Source organism: Nerophis ophidion, linkage group LG12 (genome assembly GCF_033978795.1).
Source record: "Nerophis ophidion isolate RoL-2023_Sa linkage group LG12, RoL_Noph_v1.0, whole genome shotgun sequence".
NCBI lineage: Eukaryota > Metazoa > Chordata > Actinopteri > Syngnathiformes > Syngnathidae > Nerophis > Nerophis ophidion.
This window is the reverse complement of record NC_084622.1, coordinates 1,153,219-1,174,698: the sequence shown is the minus strand read 5'-3', so window position 1 is coordinate 1,174,698 and position 21,480 is coordinate 1,153,219. Positions and strand designations below refer to the sequence as shown.

General features: G+C 38.0%; 1 pseudogene; it reads left to right on the top strand.

Moving 5' to 3' along the window:
• The window catches only part of LOC133562870 (pleckstrin homology domain-containing family A member 5-like), a 344,567-nt pseudogene that overhangs the window by 213,218 nt on the left and 109,869 nt on the right, over positions 1 to 21,480 (top strand).

Here is a 21,480-nt window from a genome sequence, read left to right as displayed (position 1 = left end):
ATAGTAACTAAGTAGATGACCATAGTAACTAAGTACATGACCATAGTATCCAAGTACATGACCATAGTAACTAAGTAGATGACCATAGTATCTAAGTAGATGACCATAGTAACTAAGTACATGACCATAGTAACTAAGTAGATGACCATAGTAACTATTTAGATGACCATAGTAACTAAGTAGATGACCATAGTAACTAATTAGATGACCATAGTAACTAAGTAGATGACCATAGTAACTAAGTAGATGACCATAGTAACTAAGTAGATGCCCGTAGTAACTAAGTACATGACCATAGTATCTAAGTAGATGACCATAGTAACTAAGTAGATGACCATAGTATCTAAGTAGATGACCATAGTAACTAAGTACATGACCATAGTATCTAAGTAGATGACCATAGTAACTAAGTAGATGACCATAGTAACTAAGTACATGACCATAGTATCTAAGTAGATGACCATAGTAACTAAGTAGATGACCATAGTAACTATTTAGATGACCATAGTAACTATTTAGATGACCATAGTAACTAAGTAGATGACCATAGTAACTAATTAGATGACCATAGTAACTAAGTACATGACCATAGTAACTAAGTAGATGACCATAGTAACTATTTAGATGACCATAGTAACTAAGTAGATGACCATAGTAACTATTTCGATGACCATAGTAACTAAGTAGATGACCATAGTAACTAATTAGATGACCATAGTAACTAAGTAGATGACCATAGTAACTAATTAGATGACCATAGTATCTAAGTAGATGACCATAGTATCTAAGTAGATGACCATAGTAACTAAGTAGATGACCATAGTATCTAAGTAGATGACCATAGTAACTAAGTAGATGACCATAGTAACTAAGTAGATGACCATAGTAACTATTTAGATGACCATAGTATCTAAGTAGATGACCATAGTAACTAAGTACATGACCATAGTAATTAAGTAGATGACCATAGTAACTATTTAGATGACCATAGTAACTAAGTAGATGACCATAGTAACTAATTAGATGACCATAGTAACTAAGTAGATGACCATAGTAACTAAGTAGATGACCATAGTAACTAAGTAGATGGCCATAGTATCTATGTAGATGACCATAGTAACTAAGTACATGACCATAGTAACTAAGTAGATGACCATAGTAACTATTTAGATGACCATAGTAACTAAGTAGATGCCCATAGTAACTAAGTACATGACCATAGTAACTAAGTAGATGACCATAGTAACTAATTAGATGACCATAGTAACTAAGTAGATGACCATAGTAACTAAGTACATGACCATAGTATCTAAGTACATGACCATAGTAACTAAGTAGATGACCATAGTATCTAAGTAGATGACCATAGTAACTAAGTGCATGACCATAGTAACTAAGTAGATGACCATAGTAACTAAGTAGATGACCATAGTAACTAATTAGATGACCATAGTAGCTAAGTAGATGACCATAGTAACTAAGTAGATGACCATAGTATCTAAGTAGATGACCATAGTAACTAAGTACATGACCATAGTAACTAAGTAGATGACCATAGTAACTATTTAGATGACCATAGTAACTAAGTAGATGCCCATAGTAACTAAGTACATGACCATAGTAACTAAGTAGATGACCATAGTAACTAATTAGATGACCATAGTAACTAAGTAGATGACCATAGTAACTAAGTACATGACCATAGTAACTAAGTAGATGACCATGGTATCTAAGTAGATGACCATAGTAACTAAGTACATGACCATAGTAACTAAGTAAATGACCATGGTATCTAAGCAGATGACCATAGTAACTAAGTACATGACCATAGTAACTAAGTAGATGACCATAGTAACTATTTAGATGACCATAGTAACTAAGTAGATGACCATAATAACTATTTAGATGACCATAGTAACTAAGTAGATGACCATAGTAACTAAGTAGATGACCATAGTAACTAAGTAGATGACCATAGTAACTAATTAGATGACCACAGTAACTAACTACATGACCATAGTATCTAAGTAGATGACCATAGTAACTAAGTACATGACCATAGTAACTAAGTAGATGACCATAGTAACTATTTAAATGACCATAGTAACTAAGTAGATGACCATAGTAACTAAGTAGATGACCATAGTAACTAAGTAGATTACCATAGTAACTAAGTAGATGACCATAGTAACTGATTAGATGACCATAGTAACTAATTAGATGACCCTAGTAACTAAGTAGATGACCATAGTAACTAAGTACATGACCATAGTATCCAAGTACATGACCATAGTAACTAAGTAGATGACCATAGTATCTAAGTAGATGACCATAGTAACTAAGTACATGACCATAGTAACTAAGTAGATGACCATAGTAACTATTTAGATGACCATAGTAACTAAGTAGATGACCATAGTAACTAATTAGATGACCATAGTAACTAAGTAGATGACCATAGTAACTAAGTACATGACCATAGTATCTAAGTAGATGACCATAGTAACTAAGTAGATGACCATAGTATCTAAGTAGATGACCATAGTAACTAAGTACATGACCATAGTAACTAAGTAGATGACCATAGTAACTATTTAGATGACCATAGTAACTAAGTAGATGACCATAGTAACTAAGTAGATGACCATAGTAACTAAGTAGATGACCATAGTAACTAATTAGATGACCATAGTAACTAAGTACATGACCATAGTAACTAAGTAGATGACCATAGTAACTATTTAGATGACCATAGTAACTAAGTAGATGACCATAGTAACTATTTAGATGACCATAGTAACTAAGTAGATGACCATAGTAACTAATTAGATGACCATAGTAACTAAGTAGATGACCATAGTAACTATTTAGATGACCATAGTAACTATTTAGATGACCATAGTAACTAATTAGATGACCATAGTAACTAAGTAGATGACCATAGTAACTAATTAGATGACCATAGTATCTAAGTAGATGACCATAGTAACTAAGTAGATGACCATAGTATCTAAGTAGATGACAATAGTAACTAAGTAAATGACCATAGTAACTAAGTAGATGACCATAGTAACTATTCAGATGACCATAGTATCTAAGTAGATGACCATAGTAACTAAGTACATGACCATAGTAATTAAGTAGATGACCATAGTAACTATTTAGATGACCATAGTATCTAAGTAGATGACCATAGTAAATAAGTAGATGACCATAGTAACTAAGTAGATGACCATAGTAACTAAGTAGATGACCATAGTAACTAAGTAGATGACCATAGTATCTAAGTAGATGACCATAGTAACTAAGTACATGACCATAGTAACTAAGTACATGACCATAGTAACTAAGTAGATGACCATAGTAACTATTTAGATGACCATAGCAACTAATTAGATGACCATAGTAACTAAGTAGATGACCATAGTAACTAAGTACATGACCATAGTATCTAAGTACATGACCATAGTAACTAAGTAGATGACCATAGTATCTAAGTAGATGACCATAGTAACTAAGTACATGACCATAGTAACTAAGTAGATGACCATAGTAACTAAGTACATGACCATAGTATCTAAGTAGATGACCATAGTATCTAAGTAGATGACCATAGTAAATAAGTAGATGACCATAGTAACTATTTAGATGACCATTGTAACTAAGTAGATGACCATAGTAACTATTTAGATGACCATAGTAACTAAGTACATGACCATAGTATCTAAGTACATGACCATAGTAACTAAGTAGATGACCATAGTATCTAAGTAGATGACCATAGTAACTAAGTACATGACCATAGTAACTAAGTAGATGACCATAGTAACTATTTAGATGACCATAGTAACTAAGTAGATGACCATAGTAACTATTTAGATGACCATAGTAACTAAGTAGATGACCATAGTATCTAAGTAGATGACCATAGTAACTAAGTACATGACCATATTAACTAAGTAGATGACCATAGTAACTATTTAGATGACCATAGTAACTAAGTAGATGACCATAGTAACTATTTAGATGACCATAGTAACTAAGTAGATGACCATAATAACTAGTATATTATCCAAAAGCGCAGAGTCCAAGCATTCAAAGACTTAGTATAGTTGAAGACTTACGGTCATTAGAAAACATGAGTGCACATCACAATGTCAGCTACATTTTCCATCTTTAAAGATCTAAAAAAATATTTGGGAATGTCCGGCGGGCCAGATTGAAAAGCTTAACGGGCCGCATGTTGCCCCTGGGCCTTACTTTGCCCAGGTCTGGTTTTTACGGTGATTAATTATTGCATTGTTTGAATTGGTTTAGGTCGCCATCCTCAAATGTGCAAGTTATTTGAGTCAAACTGAGTTTGCAGCACACCCCTTCAGTGACCTGAAACACTGTAAAACACTTTACACACTGCTGCAGTGCTCCTGCTGCACCGCGATGTCATGTTTCTGCCAGATTACAACATTATTCCCCTCCAGAAGAATGTAGGACATCCCCACAGGCCAGACACAACTTGATTTACATGGTGTGCTCCTCAATGACAGCTTTTTGCGAATGTCTTAGGGATTATGCGATTCATATAACAGGCATTACAGCATGATTCACTCCGATTTTGACTGAAATTCAATATGTCCGCCCAACATTTTTAAACTACTGGACATCTATACAGTGACCTTGGGAGTGTTGTTGTTTTGATTCTGAGCGTCACACTGAGAGAAATCAAATTTGAGAAGTTAACCGTCGAATATGTGTGCTCTTCTTTTGCATGTTTAGATCCGCCAGCAAAGTAGCAGTGAATGAGAAGAAGCAGCAGCCGAGCAGCACCATGAGTGAGACCTCCAACAACGCAGGCGGCTCGGACTGCGCCGCCAACCAAGCCAGCCCCGCCGTGAGAGTGAGTAGAACGCCAGGGATGAGTCCTTATACAGTGCAGCACTAATGCTTTTTTTGTCCCTCCTACTTTTTGTATGATTCGTTTTTCAAAAGAAAATAGCCCCGGTTTTTATATACCATATTTTCCGGGCCATATGGCATTTTTGTAATATCTCGATATTTTTAGGCCATGTCACGATACAGCATATATATCTCCATATTTTGCCTTGGCCTTGAATGAACACTTGATGCATATAATGACAGCAGTATGATGATACTATGTGTCTACATTCAAACATTCTTCTTCATACTGCATTCATATATGCTACTTTTAAACTGAGAGGGAAATCACAACTAAAAGTGTATTTATGAAACAGTTATTAAGCAGTGGCACAAACATTCATGTCATTTCCAAAACAGAAAGTGCAGGATTGTCAGAGACATTTTAAAACAAGCTATTAGTGCACTTTTGTGCATGATGTCACTAAGGTGACATATCAAAACAACACTAAATTAAAGGGCACTTTTTGTACGGAACACCATCTACAATAGTTTGAAACAAATAAAGTGCACTTTTGTGCATGATGTCACACAAGATATTTCAATAAGTGTCAAATAAAAATGAGCTGCATAATAGGAAATCAAATAGTGTATGTCCTTCACTATGTAGTAGGTTCCTGCGGACGTTATCTCTTTCTGTTGTTAACTATTTTTGTCATACGGTTTTGATCTAGAAATTGTTGCCTCGGCATTTTGTTGGTGTGGCACCGAACAAAGATGTTGACATGCGGAGTTTCAAGCACTCTTCAATCTCTAGCTGGTGACTTTTCAAATGATGCTGCATTAGCAGTGGTGCTACCTTTTGTAGAAACACTTTTGCCACATACTTGACATACTACGGTTTAGGACTGGGCGATATGGCTTTTTTTTTAAATATCTCAATATTTTTAAGCCATGTCACGATACACAATATATATCTGGATATTTTGCCTTAGCCTTGAATGAACACTTGATGCATATAATCACAGCAGTATGATGATTCTATGTGTCTACATTCAAACATTCTTCTTCATACTGCATTCATATATGCTACTTTTAAACTTTCATGGAGAGAGGGAAATCACAACTAAAAGTGTATTTATTAAACAGTTATTAAGCAGTGGCACAAACATTCATGTCATTTCCAAAACAGAAAGTGCAAGATTGTCAGAGACATTTTAAAACAAGCTATGATTGCACTTTTGTGCATGATGTCACTAAGATGATATATAAAAACAACACTAAATTAAAGTGCACTTTTTGTACAGAACGCCACTACAATAGTTTGAAACAAATAAAGTGCACTTTTGTGCATGATGTCACACAAGATATTTCAACAAGTGTCAAATAAAAATGAGCTGCATAATAGGAAATCAAATAGTGTATGTCCTTCGCTATGTAGTAGGTTCCTGCGGACGTTATCTCTTTCTGTTGTTAACTATTTTTGTCATACGGTTTTGATCTAGAAATTGTTGCCTCGGCATTTTGTTGGTGTGGCACCGAACAAAGATGTTGACATGCGGAGTTTCAAGCACTCTTCAATCTCTAGCTGGTGACTTTTCAAATGATGCTACATTAGCAGTGGTGCTACCTTTTGTAGAAACACTTTTGCCACATACTTGACATACTACGGTTTAGGACTGGGCGATATGGCTTTTTTTTTAAATATCTCAATATTTTTAAGCCATGTCACGATACACAATATATATCTGGATATTTTGCTTTAGCCTTGAATGAACACTTGATGCATATAATCACAGCAGTATGATGATTCTATGTGTCTACATTCAAACATTTTTCTTCATACTGCATTCATATATGCTACTTTTAAACTTTCATGGAGAGAGGGAAATCACAACTAAAAGTGTATTTATTAAACAGTTATTAAGCAGTGGCACAAACATTCATGTCATTTCCAAAACAGAAAGTGCAGGATTGTCAGAGACATTTTAAAACAAGCTATTAGTGCACTTTTGTGCATGATGTCACTAAGATGATATATCAAAACAACACTAAATTAAAGGGCACTTTTTGTACAGAACACCATCTACAATAGTTTGAAACGAATAAAGTGCACTTTTGTGCATGATGTCACACAAGATATTTCAATAAGTGTCAAATAAAAATGAGCTGCATAATAGGAAATCAAATAGTGTATGTCCTTCGCTATGTAGTAGGTTCCTGCGGACGTTATCTCTTTCTGTTGTTAACTATTTTTGTCATACGGTTTTGATCTAGAAATTGTTGCCTCGGCATTTTGTTGGTGTGGCACCGAACAAAGATGTTGACATGCGGAGTTTCAAGCACTCTTCAATCTCTAGCTGGTGACTTTTCAAATGATGCTGCATTAGCAGTGGTGCTACCTTTTGTAGAAACACTTTTGCCACGTACGTGACATACTACGGTTTAGGACTGGGCGATATGGCTTTTTTTTTAAATATCTCAATATTTTTAAGCCATGTCACGATACACAATATATATCTGGATATTTTGCCTTAGCCTTGAATGAACACTTGATGCATATAATGACAGCAGTATGATGATTCTATGTGTCTACATTCAAACATTCTTCTTCATACTGCATTCATATATGCTACTTTTAAACTTTCATGCAGAGAGGGAAATCACAACTAAAAGTGTATTTATTAAACAGTGGCACAAACATTCATGTCATTTCCAAAACAGAAAGTGCAAGATTGTCAGAGACATTTTAAAACAAGCTATGATTGCACTTTTGTGCATGATGTCACTAAGATGATATATAAAAACAACACTAAATTAAAGTGCACTTTTTGTACAGAACGCCACTACAATAGTTTAAAACAAATAAAGTGCACTTTTGTGCATGATGTCACACAAGATATTTCAATAAGTGTCAAATAAAAATGAGCTGCATAATAGGAAATCAAATAGTGTATGTCCTTCACTATGTAGTAGGTTCCTGCGGACGTTATCTCTTTCTGTTGTTAACTATTTCTGTCATACGGTTTTGATCTAGAAATTGTTGCCTCTGCATTTTGTTGGTGTGGCACCGAACAAAGATGTTGACATGCAGAGTTTCAAGCACTCTTCAATCTCTAGCTGGTGACTTTTCAAATGATGCTGCATTAGCAGTGGTGCTACCTTTTGTAGAAACACTTTTGCCACATACTTGACATACTACAGTTTAGGACTGGGCGATATGGCTTTTTTTTTTAATATCTCAATATTTTTAAGCCATGTCACGATACACAATATATATCTGGATATTTTGCCTTAGCCTTGAATGAACACTTGATGCATATAATGACAGCAGTATGATGATTCTATGTGTCTACATTCAAACATTCTTCTTCATACTGCATTCATATATGCTACTTTTAAACTTTCATGCAGAGAGGGAAATCACAACTAAAAGTGTATTTATGAAACAGTTATTAAGCAGTGGCACAAACTTTCCTGTCATTTCTAAAACAGAAAGTGCAAGATTGTCAGAGACATTTTAAAACAAGCTATGATTGCACTTTTGTGCATGATGTCACTAAGATGATATATAAAAACAACACTAAATTAAAGTGCACTTTTTGTACAGAACGCCACTACAATAGTTTGAAACAAATAAAGTGCACTTTTGTGCATGATGTCGCACAAGATATTTCAATAAGTGTCAAATAAAAATGAGCTGCATAATAGGAAATAAAATAGTGTATGTCCTTCGCTATGTGGTAGGTTCCTGTTGTTGACTATTTTTTTCATGCAGTGTTGATGTGGAAATGGTTGCCTCGGCATTTTGTTGGTGCGGCACCGAATGGAGATGTTGACATGCGGAGTAAGCACTCTTCAATCTTTAGCAGGTGTATTTTCAAATGGTGCTACATATTAGCATTAATGCTACTTTTTGTACCAACGCTTTAGCCCCACACTTGACAAATTACGGTTGTCTGTTCGACATATTCCCACTTGAAGCCAAACCACCGCCAGACGATGGACCCCCTGCTGTTTTTCTCGGGAATGAATTCTTCCTTCATTTGTTATCAGATTTGCACCTTCTTTCTCTCGTATTACCACTCAAACCACAGCTAACGTTACCCATGCTGCTACCTCTCTGCTCCGCGAGGGCGTATACGTATGTGACGTACGTAAGAAGGTGCGCCTGCTTGTCTGTGAGAAGGAGAGACAACAAAAAGTGAGAAGAGCCTGTATTGTAATGCCCGCAGCTAAAAGCAACTGCGTGAGAACGTATACTCCAATATCACCATATAGTCATTTTCTATATTGCACAGAGACAAACCCGCGATATATTGAGTATATCGATATATCGCCCAGCCCTACATAGGACCCACGGGATTAAAAGGCGCACTGCCGATGAGCAGGTTTAGTCAGGTCTATTATCACAAAAAAGGCTAACCGGATTAAAAGGCGCATTAAAGAAATAATTTTATTAGGTTTTTTTCTAAATATAAACACTTCCTTGTGGTCTACATAACATGTAATGGTAGTTATTTGGTCAAATGTTGCATAGATGATGATTTACAGATAATTTTCAAGCCGCTTTCTGACAGTCGCTTCAGGATGCGCCGTTTTGTGGGCGGTCTTATTTACGTGGCTCACCATCGACAGCATCTTCTCCCCGTCATCTTTGTTGTAGCGGTGTAGCGTGCAAGGACGGGAGTGGAAGAAGTGTCAAAAGATGGAGCTTACTGTTTTAATGACATTGACACTACATAACGGAGCAGTATCTTCTCATCCGTGGCTCACCAGTGCAACAAGGCCGGAAATGTGTACCGTGATAAACGTCCAACCAGAACTCTCTAATAACTAAAGTTCCTTGGGTGAATAATAAAACTTACTACACCGGTATATTTTAGCGCTTTCATGGGAATAAGTAAGAAATGTACACTACTTTATATTAGAAGGAATGTCCTACAACAAGAAGATAGAGAAAAAAAAGAAGCTTATCAGCTACGGCTCACCAAAGTCATACTAAAACATTCTGATAGATTATTGAGCGCCGTGTTTAATGTTCTATACTTTCAATGCAACATGTACAATTTTGGTGTTGTTTCCTTGAGTCATATTGCAGTCTACACGTATCTCTTGTGTGTGACTGCCATCTACTGGTCGCACTTATCATTTCACCATGTACCAAATGCGTATACCGCGTGGGACGGTATAGCTCGGTTGGTAGAGCGGCCGTGCCAGCAACTTGAGGGTTGCAGGTTCGATTCCCGCTTCCGCCATCCTAGTCACTGCCGTTGTGTCTTTGGGCAAGACACTTTACCCACCTGCTCCCAGTGCCACCCACACTGGTTTATATGTAACTTAGATATTGGGTTTCACTATGTAAAGCGCTTTGAGTCACTAGAGAAAAAGCGCTATATAAATACAATTCACTTCACTTCACTACCAAATTAAATAGCTTCAACCAAAATCATTCCATACATTACTCACACTGGGTTATAAGGCGCACTGTCGAGTTTTGAGAAAATGAAAGGATTTCAAGTGCGCCTAATAGTCCGAAAAAGACAATACTGCTTCGTTTAGCATTTGACAAAAACAAAACTACTGTCTACAGAATCGAGGGCCTAAACAAAGAATGTGTTTGTGGCTCAGTTTTTGCCCTTTTTTTCATTGAGTACGACTGCAAAACAAGTCACCGTCGAGCCAAAGGAAGTTGCGAGTCCCAAATATCTATGAATTCAAATAAGACGTCTTAAGTGTGGTCCCTCTGAGCTCATTGCCGTTTTCACCCACGCAAAAATGTTCAATAAAGTCAAAATGCTGGTTTATTTGGTTCGTTCCTGTTTTCTATGTCTTCCGCATTGTTTTCTGCATGGAAAATTCTTAATCCTTCCCTTAAAAATAAAAAATGTTTTCATATTTTTGTGCATCTGGAATGCATGGTTTAAGATTTGCATGATTTTCTTCATACAAGCTCTGCTTGTTCCTACTCCTTTTCCAACATGTTTGAAAGAGAAACTGGAAATTGTGATGTAACATGTCGTATGCTTGCATGTTCCAAATAAACTCTAACTCATACGAAACAATGTATTCGGTTTTTTGTAGTTAGCAGTCTTTGTTAGAGGTTTTGGAACCAAAACAAACTAATATACTACTCTAATGCAACTGTTTAAAAATGCCAACAGACTAACTCACGTTTTACTTTAACATTTAGAAAATGACTTCATTGTGATTTTGACATTATTTGTTAACATATTCATTTGCATTTTTAGGCACCAAGACCTGCTAAAAAACTCCATAATTTTGGGAAGAGATCCAACTCCATCAGGAGGAATCCCGGTGCTCCAGTTATTAGGAAGAACTGGCTTTATAAGCAGGTAAGCAAAGCTATATTTTTTATACGCACCAGCGATGATCTCGAAGGTTTTATATGACTCGGCAATGGATAAAAACAAATAATTAAAAGTGATTGGCCTTGGGTCGTGTTTTTAATTTGTTATTGCTCATTAGAAAAAAATGGAAGACGTAGGACTGTTAAAGGCCTACTGAAATGAGATGTTCTTATTCAAACGGGGATAGCAGCTCCATTCTATGTGTCATACTTGATCATTTCGCGATATTGCCATATTTTTGCCGAAAGGATTTAGTAGAGAACATCCACGATAAAGTTCGCAACTTTTGGTCGGAAGTAGCAGACGATGTGCGCGTGACATCACGGGTTGTGGAGCTCCTCACATCCGAACATTGTTTACAATCATGGCCACCAGCAGCGAGAGCGATTCGGACCGAGAAAGCGACGATTTTCCCATTAATTTGAGCGAGGATGGAAGATTCGTGGATGAGGAAAGTGAGAGTGAAGGACTAGAAAGAAAAAAAAAAAAGACTATACAGTGGGAGTGATTCAGATGTTATTACACACATTTACTAGGATAATTATGGAAAATCTCTTATCTGCTTATTGTGTTACTAGTGTTTTAGTGAGATTATGTGGTCGTACCTGTACAACCTGAAGGTCGGCCCCGCACCTTTCTTCAGCACCAGTCGACGGATGGTGGCGATGCCCATTTCTGATGTAGCTTACCACCACCAGGTGTGAATGAATGATGGGTTCCCACTTCTCTGTGAGCGCTTTGAGTATCTAACAATAGAAAACCGCGATATAAATCTAATCCATTATTATTATTATTATTATTTCTGCCCTTCGCAAGGGACCCTCTTCGAAACACGATCTTTCGAAATGATTGTTGCATAATACACTGTACTTTGTGTGTGTGGTCCAATCCAATCGTGTTCGCTTGACATCTCTGTAAAGCTTGACTGTCATCTTCAGCGAGAATGATTCGGACCGAGAAAGCGACGATTTCCCCATTAATTTGAGCGAGGATGAAAGATTCGTGGATGAGGAAAGTGAGAGTGAAGGACTAGAAAAAAAAAAGACTATACAGTGGGAGTGATTCAGATGTTATTAGACACATTTACTAGGATAATTCTGGAAAATCCTTTATCTGCTTATTGTGTTACTAGTGTTTTAGTGAGATTATGTGGTCGTACCTGTACAACCTGAAGGTCGGCCCCGCACTTTTCTTCAGCACCAGTGGACGGATGGTGGCGATGCCCATTTCAGATGTAGCTTACCACCACCAGGTGTGAATGAATGATGGGTTCCCACTTCTCTGTGAGCGCTTTGAGTATCTAACAATAGAAAACCGCGATATAAATCTAATCCATTATTATTATTATTATTATTTCTGCCCTTCGCAAGGGACCCTCTTCGAAACACGATCTTTCGAAATGATTGCTGCATAATACACTGTACTTTGTGTGTGTGGTCCAATCCAATCGTGTTCGCTTGACATCTCTGTAAAGCTTGACTGTCATCTTCAGCGAGAATGATTCGGACCAAGAAAGCGACGATTTCCCCAATAATTTGAGCGAGGATGAAAGATTCGTGGATGAGGAAAGTGAGAGTGAAGGACTAGAAAAAAAAAAAGACTACACAGTGGGAGTGATTCAGATGTTATTACACACATTTACTAGGATAATTCTGGAAAATCCCTTATCTGCTTTTTGTGTTACTAGTGTTTTAGTGAGATTATATCAGGGGTCAGGAACCTTTTTTGGTTGAGAGAGCCATACAAGCCAAATATTTTAAAAAGTGTTTCAGTGAGAGCCATATAATATTTTTTTAAGACTGAATACAACTAAATGAGTATAAATAAGTCTCTTATTCCTTTTAATAACGTTGTTATTCTGAAGCTAACCAACAATAAATAAAATACTTCTTACAATTAATGCGACTTCTTGAACAGGTGCGGTAGGAACCGGATGGATGGATTAAAATGGATGAGAATGTTTTAGATTTTGAACGTTATTTTTGACACTGTTATTACCAGCGGAATTATTCATTACTTACCGTGTTAAGCAATGTCAGCTAAGATTTATCTGAGAGCCAGATGCAGTCATCAAAAGAGCGGCATCTGGCTCTAGAGCCATAGGTTCCCTACCCCTGGATTATATGGTCGTACCTGTACAACCTGAAGGTCGGCCCCGCACCTTTCTTCAGCAGCAGTCGACGGGTGGTGGCGATACTCATCTCTGCCCTTCGCTAGGGACCCTCTTCGAAACACGATCTTTCGAAATGATCGCTGCATAATACACTGTACTTTGTGTGTGTGGTCCAATCCAACCGTGTTCACTTGACATCTCTGTTCCATAGTAAAGCTCCACCGTTATCTTTCGGGAATGTAAACAATGAAACACCGGCTGTGTTTGTGTTGCTAAAGGCGGCCGCATTACACCGCTTCCCACCTACAGCTTTCTTCTTTGACGTCTCCATTATTCATTGAACAAATTGCAAAAGATTCAGCTACATACTGTGGAATTATGCGATAAAAAGAGACGACTTATAGCTGGGAACGGTGCTGGAACAAAATGTCCTCTACAATGCATGACGTCACGCGTACGCGTCATCGTACCGCGACGTTTGAGCATAGTACTTCGGCGCGAAATTCAAAATTACAATTTAGTAAACTAAAGCGGCCGTATTGGCATGTGTTGCAATGTTAATATTTCATCATTGATAAAAAAAACTATCAGACTGCGTGGTCGCCAGTAGTGGCTTTCAGTAGGTCTTTAAGTAATAAAATGATTCAGACACCTTAAGAGTTTTCTCTCTCCCTGCTAGAATTAAGTTCACAGTTATAAGAAGCTTATTTGATGTCATACAGGATTGGATTTCTTTGTCCGGTGTTGCTACTTTGGCACTTTGAATAGCAATCCTTCCATCAAGATTCCCGCTTACAGCGGCAGGGTGAAAAGGGGATGCTTGGGGCGGCCCTCTGCCAGACAGGACTCTCAGGCTTTTCTAAGTGGCAGACTCATTTAGTCTTGATTGCAGCCTCCTGGTACGTCCTTTCAGCACATGATGGCTTCCTTTGGCAGAGATGCCAGCTGCTGTTTCTTTAGGAGCTCAATGGAGGTTATGGGGATCAAGCAGAAGACATACAATTCTGCTACCAAGAATAAAAGCTGGATTTTTCACTTATTTCCTTGCTTCTTTTGAAACCTAGAGGCTATTGAAGTCCTGTAAGCTTTCAGTTGCTTCATAGGGGACATCTAATGCCTCCCCCAGTGAGGTGACTGAAAGGCCTGCTTCTTTAATTCGGTCTGAACTGAAAAGTGAAGTCTGACCAACCTCATCAAGTTCATTCAAGAAACAATTTGACACCAGCTTGTTGAAAACATTGAAAAGTATTCTATTGCTGGGTCGCATATGACGTCACATAGGGCTGGGCGATATGGACTTTTTTAAATATCGCAATATTTTTAGGCCATATCGTGATATACGATGTATATCTCGGTATTTTGCCTTAGCCTTGAATGAACACTTGATGCATATAATCACAGCAGTATGATGATTCTATGTGTCTACACTAGGGATGCACCGATTAATCGGTAACCGAATAAATTCGGCCGAATATGGCAAAAAAAGCCACATTCGGCCTTCGGTGGAATGAGTTAAGAACAAGGCCGAATAGTGGCGTGTGACGCAATTTTTGACGCGGTGACGTTGGGATATGTTGTGTACCTGTATAAGTGTATGAGGTTACAAGCACACACTTATTGAGATTTAGTGGGGCCTCTGTTTACATTATTAGCCTGTTGTGTAGGCTACCTGTATAAGTGTATGAGGTTACAAGCACACACTTAATTGAGATTTACTTGAGCCTTCTGTTTACATTATTAGCATATCTACTGTGGCTAAGCAGACTTTTGCCAAAAGGACAATAATTCATTTGTTGTGGGTTTATCCACTTTAATGCACTTTATTTTTTTTTTTGGAATGCATGTTTGGTTTGAAGGCCTAATATAAATGAAAAACTTTGTGCTTTTTTTGAAAAGCAAAGGCTACTGGAATATTAAAAAAATGTCAATATTCAATAAAAAAATACTTTATTTGAAAAACATGTCTAAATATTTCTTCTAGGCTCTTTATGCAATATTAAAAAAAATTGTGAAAAACTGCATTCAGTGTTCGGTATTCGGCCTTCGGCCAAGCGTTTAAATTTTATTCGGCTTCGGCCACAAATTTTCATTTCGGTGCATCACTAGTCTACATTCAAACATTCTTCTTCATACTGCATTCATATATGCTACTTTTAAACTTTCATGCAGAGAGGGAAATCACAACTAAGTCAATTTTCCAAAACGTATTTATTAAAATTATTAGCAGGTGACTTTTCAAATGATGCTACGTATTAGCAGTAATGCTACTTTTGGTAGCAAGGCTTGTGCCCCACACTTGACAAATTAAAGTTATCTATTCGACATATTCGCACTTGAAGCTAACCACCGCCAGACGATGGACCCCCTGCTGTTTTTATTGGGAATTAATTCTTCCTTCATTTGTTGCCAGATTTGCACCTTCGCAACACTCCGGTAGCATCACGGCTAACGTTAGCCACTCTGTTACTTCTCTGCTGGGCGAGGGTGTATACGTATGTGAGGTATGAGGTGACAGTATGTGACGTGTGTAAGAACCTGCGCTTACTGTCTGTGAGAAGGAGACACAAGAAGGAGTGAGAAGAGCCTGTAGTGTAATGTCCGCAGCTAAAATCAACTGCGTGAGAACATATACTCCAATATCACGGTATAGTCATTTTCTATATGAGACAAACCCGCGATATATCGCCCAGCCCTAACGCCACATCCGTTTTTGTTCTTTGCAGCAAAGAAGAAAATTGGATGTGTGGTGGTTGGGTCTGTGGGACCCGTTCTCATTTTTTATTAAAAGAAAAATCATACAATTAATTAATTATTCAAACTGAGACTCACTGACTTTGGCTCATTTTTTGAGAAGAACATATATCAGAATACATATTTAATAGGGGTGTGGGAAAAAATCGATTCAAATACGAATGGAATCGATTCAGAATCGATTCTCATTCTCATACCATAACAATGCAATCCAATTCCAAAAGCAAACCTGAGCCAGCAACACTCAGAACTGCAATAAACAGAGCAATTGAGAGGAGACACAAACACCACACAGAACAAAACAAAAGTAGTGAATATTATCAACAACAGTATCAATATTAGTTATAATTTCAGCATAGCAGTGATTAAAAATCCCTCATTGACATTATCATTACACATTTATAAAAATAATAAAAAAGAACAATAGTGTCACAGTGGCTTACACTTGCATGGCATCTCATAAGCTGGACAACACACAGTGTCCAATGTTTTCACAAAGATAAAATAAGTCATATTTTTGGTTCATTTAATAGTTTTAAACAAATTTACATTATTGCAATTAGTTGATAAAACATTGTCCTTTACAATTATAAAAGCTTTTTAACAAAAATCTACTACTCTGCTAGCATGTCAGCAGACTGGGGTAGATCCTGCTGAAATCTATGTATTGAATGAATACTGAATCCTTTTGAATCGGAAAAATATAGTTTTTGAATCGAATCGAATCGAAAAAAATCGATATAATATCGAATTGTGACCCCAAGAATCGATATTGAATCGAATCGTGGGACACCCGAAGATTCACAGCCCTAATTTTTAATGACCACGCCCCACAGAAAGAAGTGTTTTACGCCACTCCTTATTTGTCTCATTTTGTCCACCAAACGTTTTATGCTGTGCGTGAATGCACAGAGGTGAGATTTGTTGATGTTATTGACTTGTTGGCGTGCTAATCAGGCATATTTGGTCAGTGCATGACTGCAAGCTAATCATGCTATTTAGGCTAGTTGTATGTACATATTGCATCATTATGCCTCATGTGTAGGTATATTTGAGCTCATTTAATTTCCCTTACTAATGTCCTTTGTGTATTTCACTTATATTTACAGTATCTGTATGTCGTATTGGCTGCCATGTTGTTCCAGACTACAGCAAATATTACCCATCTTGCAAAGATTGGAATAAATCCATTAGAAGAAGACAGCCTGCTGTTTACTTTAACTTCTATTCTAAAACAGGCATTTCCAGGAGTTATCCAACCCTCTAAAAAAGTTTTACTAATGTTTTCCAATGTTGTAAAAGATGTGTAGAATAAATATTACATTTCAAAATTTCTGTCAATGAAGATTTGCGTCAGCCTGCGACACAGTCAGTTTGATAGTAGGCTGATATAGATAATTAGACACTTCCATCATGTGTTACCATCATTATAAAACTTATATAAGTCTTTACATTTTTTGCGGCTCCAGACCGATTACCATTTTGTATTTGTGGTCCAATATGGCTCCATCAACATTTTGGGTTGTTGACCCCTGCTCAAGGTCAACCCAGCTATAATGAAACATTTCTGCAGGGTTGCCAATAACTACCAGAAACCCAGCAAAGTTCTGTTTCTTTCAAACAGTTTAAGAACAACGTTTCTCAAAGTGCAATTGCAAGAAATTTAGGGGATTTCAACATCTACGCTCCATAATATCATCAAAAGGTTCAGAGAATCTGGAGAAATCACTCCACGTAAGCCGCATGGCCGGGAACCAACATTGAATGACCGTGACCTTCCATCCCTCAGACGGCACTGTATCAAAAACCAACATCAATCTCTAAAGGATATCACCACATGGGTTCAGGAACACTTTAGAAAACCACTGTCACTAAATACAGTTGGTCGCTACATCTGTAAATGCAAGTTAAAGCTCCACTATCCAAAGCCAAAGCCATTTATCAACAACATCCAGAAACGCCGCCGGCTTCTCTTTGCCCGAGATCATCTAAGATGGACTGATGCAAAGTGGAAAAGAGTTCTGTGGTCTGACGAGTCCACATTTCAAATTGTTTTTGGAAATATTCGACATTGTGTCATCCGGACCAAAGGGGAAGCGAACCATCCAGACTGCACTAACTATGTTCGATAATCATTTCTTCTTCTTTGCAAACCAATGGTGTGCCCGGTCTTTCTGGTGTCTTCACAGGACAGTACGGGGATGAAATTGTGGAAGAAGCGCTGGTTTGTGCTGTCTGATTTGTGCCTCTTCTACTACAGAGGTGAGTCATCTTCAACAAGACTGTTTTATTTGTAACATTTTGCTTTTCACAGCCCCAAGCCATTCTTTTGGTTACTTTTATAGAGCTGAAATCAAGTCTCTCTGGTAAGGAGCCTGTAGGTACAAGACTTTGAGAGATGGTTGAAATCGTTCTGTAAGAAACATGAACATTTGGTTCACTCTCCCTAAAGTCAGTAAATGGTAAATGGTTTATACTGGTATAGCGCTTTTCTACCTTCAAGGTACTCAAAGCACTTTGACACTACTTCCACATTCACACACACATTCACACACTGATGGAGGGAGCTGCCATGCAAGGCCCTAACCACAACCCATCAGGAGCAAGGGTGAAGTGTCTTGCTCAAAAAGACAACGGACGTGACTAGGTTGGTAAAAGGTGGGGATTGAACCAGGAACCCTCCCATTTGCACCACCCTAGTAGACAAGTATCCAGGAATCAGTCAGGCCCCTTTCACCCGGTTTCACTATCATAAACCCACTAATTGAATTTCTGTTGATGGCATTTACAAACATTTGTCTTTTCACAGTATTCCAAAAAGCATTAGTAACTAGAGATGTCCGATAATATTGGGCTGCCGATATTATCGGCCGATAAATGCTTTAAAATGTAATATCAGAAATTATCGGTATCGGTTTCAATTAGTAGATTGCACAGTACAGTACATATTCCGTACAATTGACCACTAAATGGTAACACCCCAATAAGTTTTTCAACTTGTTTAAAGGGGAACATTATCAGCAGACCTATGTAAGCGTCAATATATACCTTGATGTTGCAGAAAAAAGACCATGTATTTCCGAACTCTAAATGGGTGAATTTTGGTAAATTAAACGCCTTTCTGTTTATCGGTCTTTTAGCGATTTGGTCAGAATGTGACGTCACCGAGGTAACACACCCGCCATTTTCATTTTCAACACATTACAAACACCGGGTCTCAGCTCTGTTATTCTCCGTTTTTTCGACTATTTTTTGGAACCTTGGAGACATCATGCCTCGTGGGTGTGTTGTCGGAGGGTGTAACAACACTAACAGGGAGGGATTCAAGTTGCACCACTGGCCCCAAGATGCCAAAGTGTCTGCCGCCAGACCCCCATTGAATGTACCAAAGTGTCTTCACATTTTACCGGCGATGCTAAGGCAGACATGGCACAGAGATGTATGGATAACCTGCAGATGCATTTGCAACGATAGTCAACGAAATCACAAAGGTGAGTTTTGTTGATGTTGTTGACTTATGTGCTAATCAGACATATTTGGTCACGGCATGACTGCCAGTTAATCGATAACATGCTACCCTAATCGATGCAACATGCTATTTACGCTAGCTGTATGTACATTTGAAACTAGATACCCACATTTAATGCGAAACAAACACTTACCAATCGACGGATTTAAGTTGCTCCAGTGTCACAAGATGCGAAAGTCCTGATCGTTTGGTCCGCACATTTTACCGGCGATGCTAATAAGGCAGCCATGCTATGGGCCACTTCATTAGGTACACCCATGCTATGGCCGAATAGCGTCAATAGCTATTCGCTCAATAGCTTCAATTTCTTCTTCAATTTCGTTTTCGCTATCTGCCTCCATACTCCGACCATCTGTTTCAATACATGTGTAATCTGTTGAATCGCTTAAGCCGCTGAAATCCGAGTCTGAATCCGAGCTAATGTCGCTATATCTTGCTGTGGTAACCGCCATGTTGTTTGTATTGGCAGCCCTGTATGACGTCACAGGGAAATGGATAGTGGTTTCGAAGATAGCGAAAATAAGGCACTTTAAAGCTTTATTTAGGGATATTCCGGGACCGTTAAAATTTTGAAAAAAAATTCAAAAAATACAACAAGCCACTGGGAACTGATTTTTATTGTTTTTAACCCTTTTGAAATTGTGATAATGTTCCCCTTTAAGTCGGGGTCCACTTTAACCAATTCATGGTCAAATGTATGACTTTTAAAACGCTGCTGTACAGAGTGGTACACGGACGTCGGGAGAAGTACAGAGCGCCAATAAACCTTAAAGGCAGCCCAATCACATAACATCTACGGCTTTTCACACACACAAGTGAATGCAAGGCATACTTGGTCAACAGCCATACAGGTCACACTGAGGGTGGCCGTATAAACAGCTTTAACACTGTTACAAATATGCGCCACACTGTGAACCCACACCAAACAAGAATGACAAGCACTTTTCGGGAGAACATCCACACCGTAACCCAACATAAACTCAACAGAACTAATTCCCAGAAGCCCTTGCAGCACTAACTTTTTCGGGACGCTACAACATACACCCCCTGGCACCCCCAGCCCTGCCCACCTCAACCTCCTCATGCTCTCTCAGGGAGAGCATGTCCCAAATTCCAAGCTGCTGTTTTGAGGCATGTTAACCAAAATAATGCACTTTGTGATTTTAATAATAAGTCAACATGGCCAAAAAATGCCACGTTGGAAAACCTTGTTACATTGTTTAATGCATCCAGTGGGGCATCACAATAAAATCAGGAATGATAATGTGTTCCACGATTGTATATATCGGTTGATATCGGAATCGGTAATGAAGAGTTGGACAATATCGGGATATCAGATATTGGCAAAAAATCCATTATCGGACATTTCTGTTAGTAACTATTGCTTTTTTGGTGTTTTTTTCTACATTGTGTGCGTACACATTTAAAAGAGGTACATGCAGGAATATTACTACTTTTAACTTAAATCAACATAAGCACCATAACATTTAAAGGCCTACTGAAATGAGATGTTCTTATTTAAACGGGGATGGCAGGTCCATTCTATGTGTCATACTTCATCATTTCGCCATATTGCCATATTTTTGCTGAAAGGATTTAGTAGAGAACATCCACGATAAAGTTCACAACTTTTGGTCGCTAATAAAAAAGCCTTGCCTGTACCGGAAGTAGCAGACGATGTGCGCGTGACGTCACGGGTTGTGGAGCTCCTCACATCTGAACATTGTTTACAATCATGGCCACCAACGCCGAGGGCGATTCGGACCGAGAAAGCGACGATTTCCCCATTAATTTGAGCGAGGATGAAAGATTCGTGGATGAGGAAAGTGAGAGTGGAGGACTAG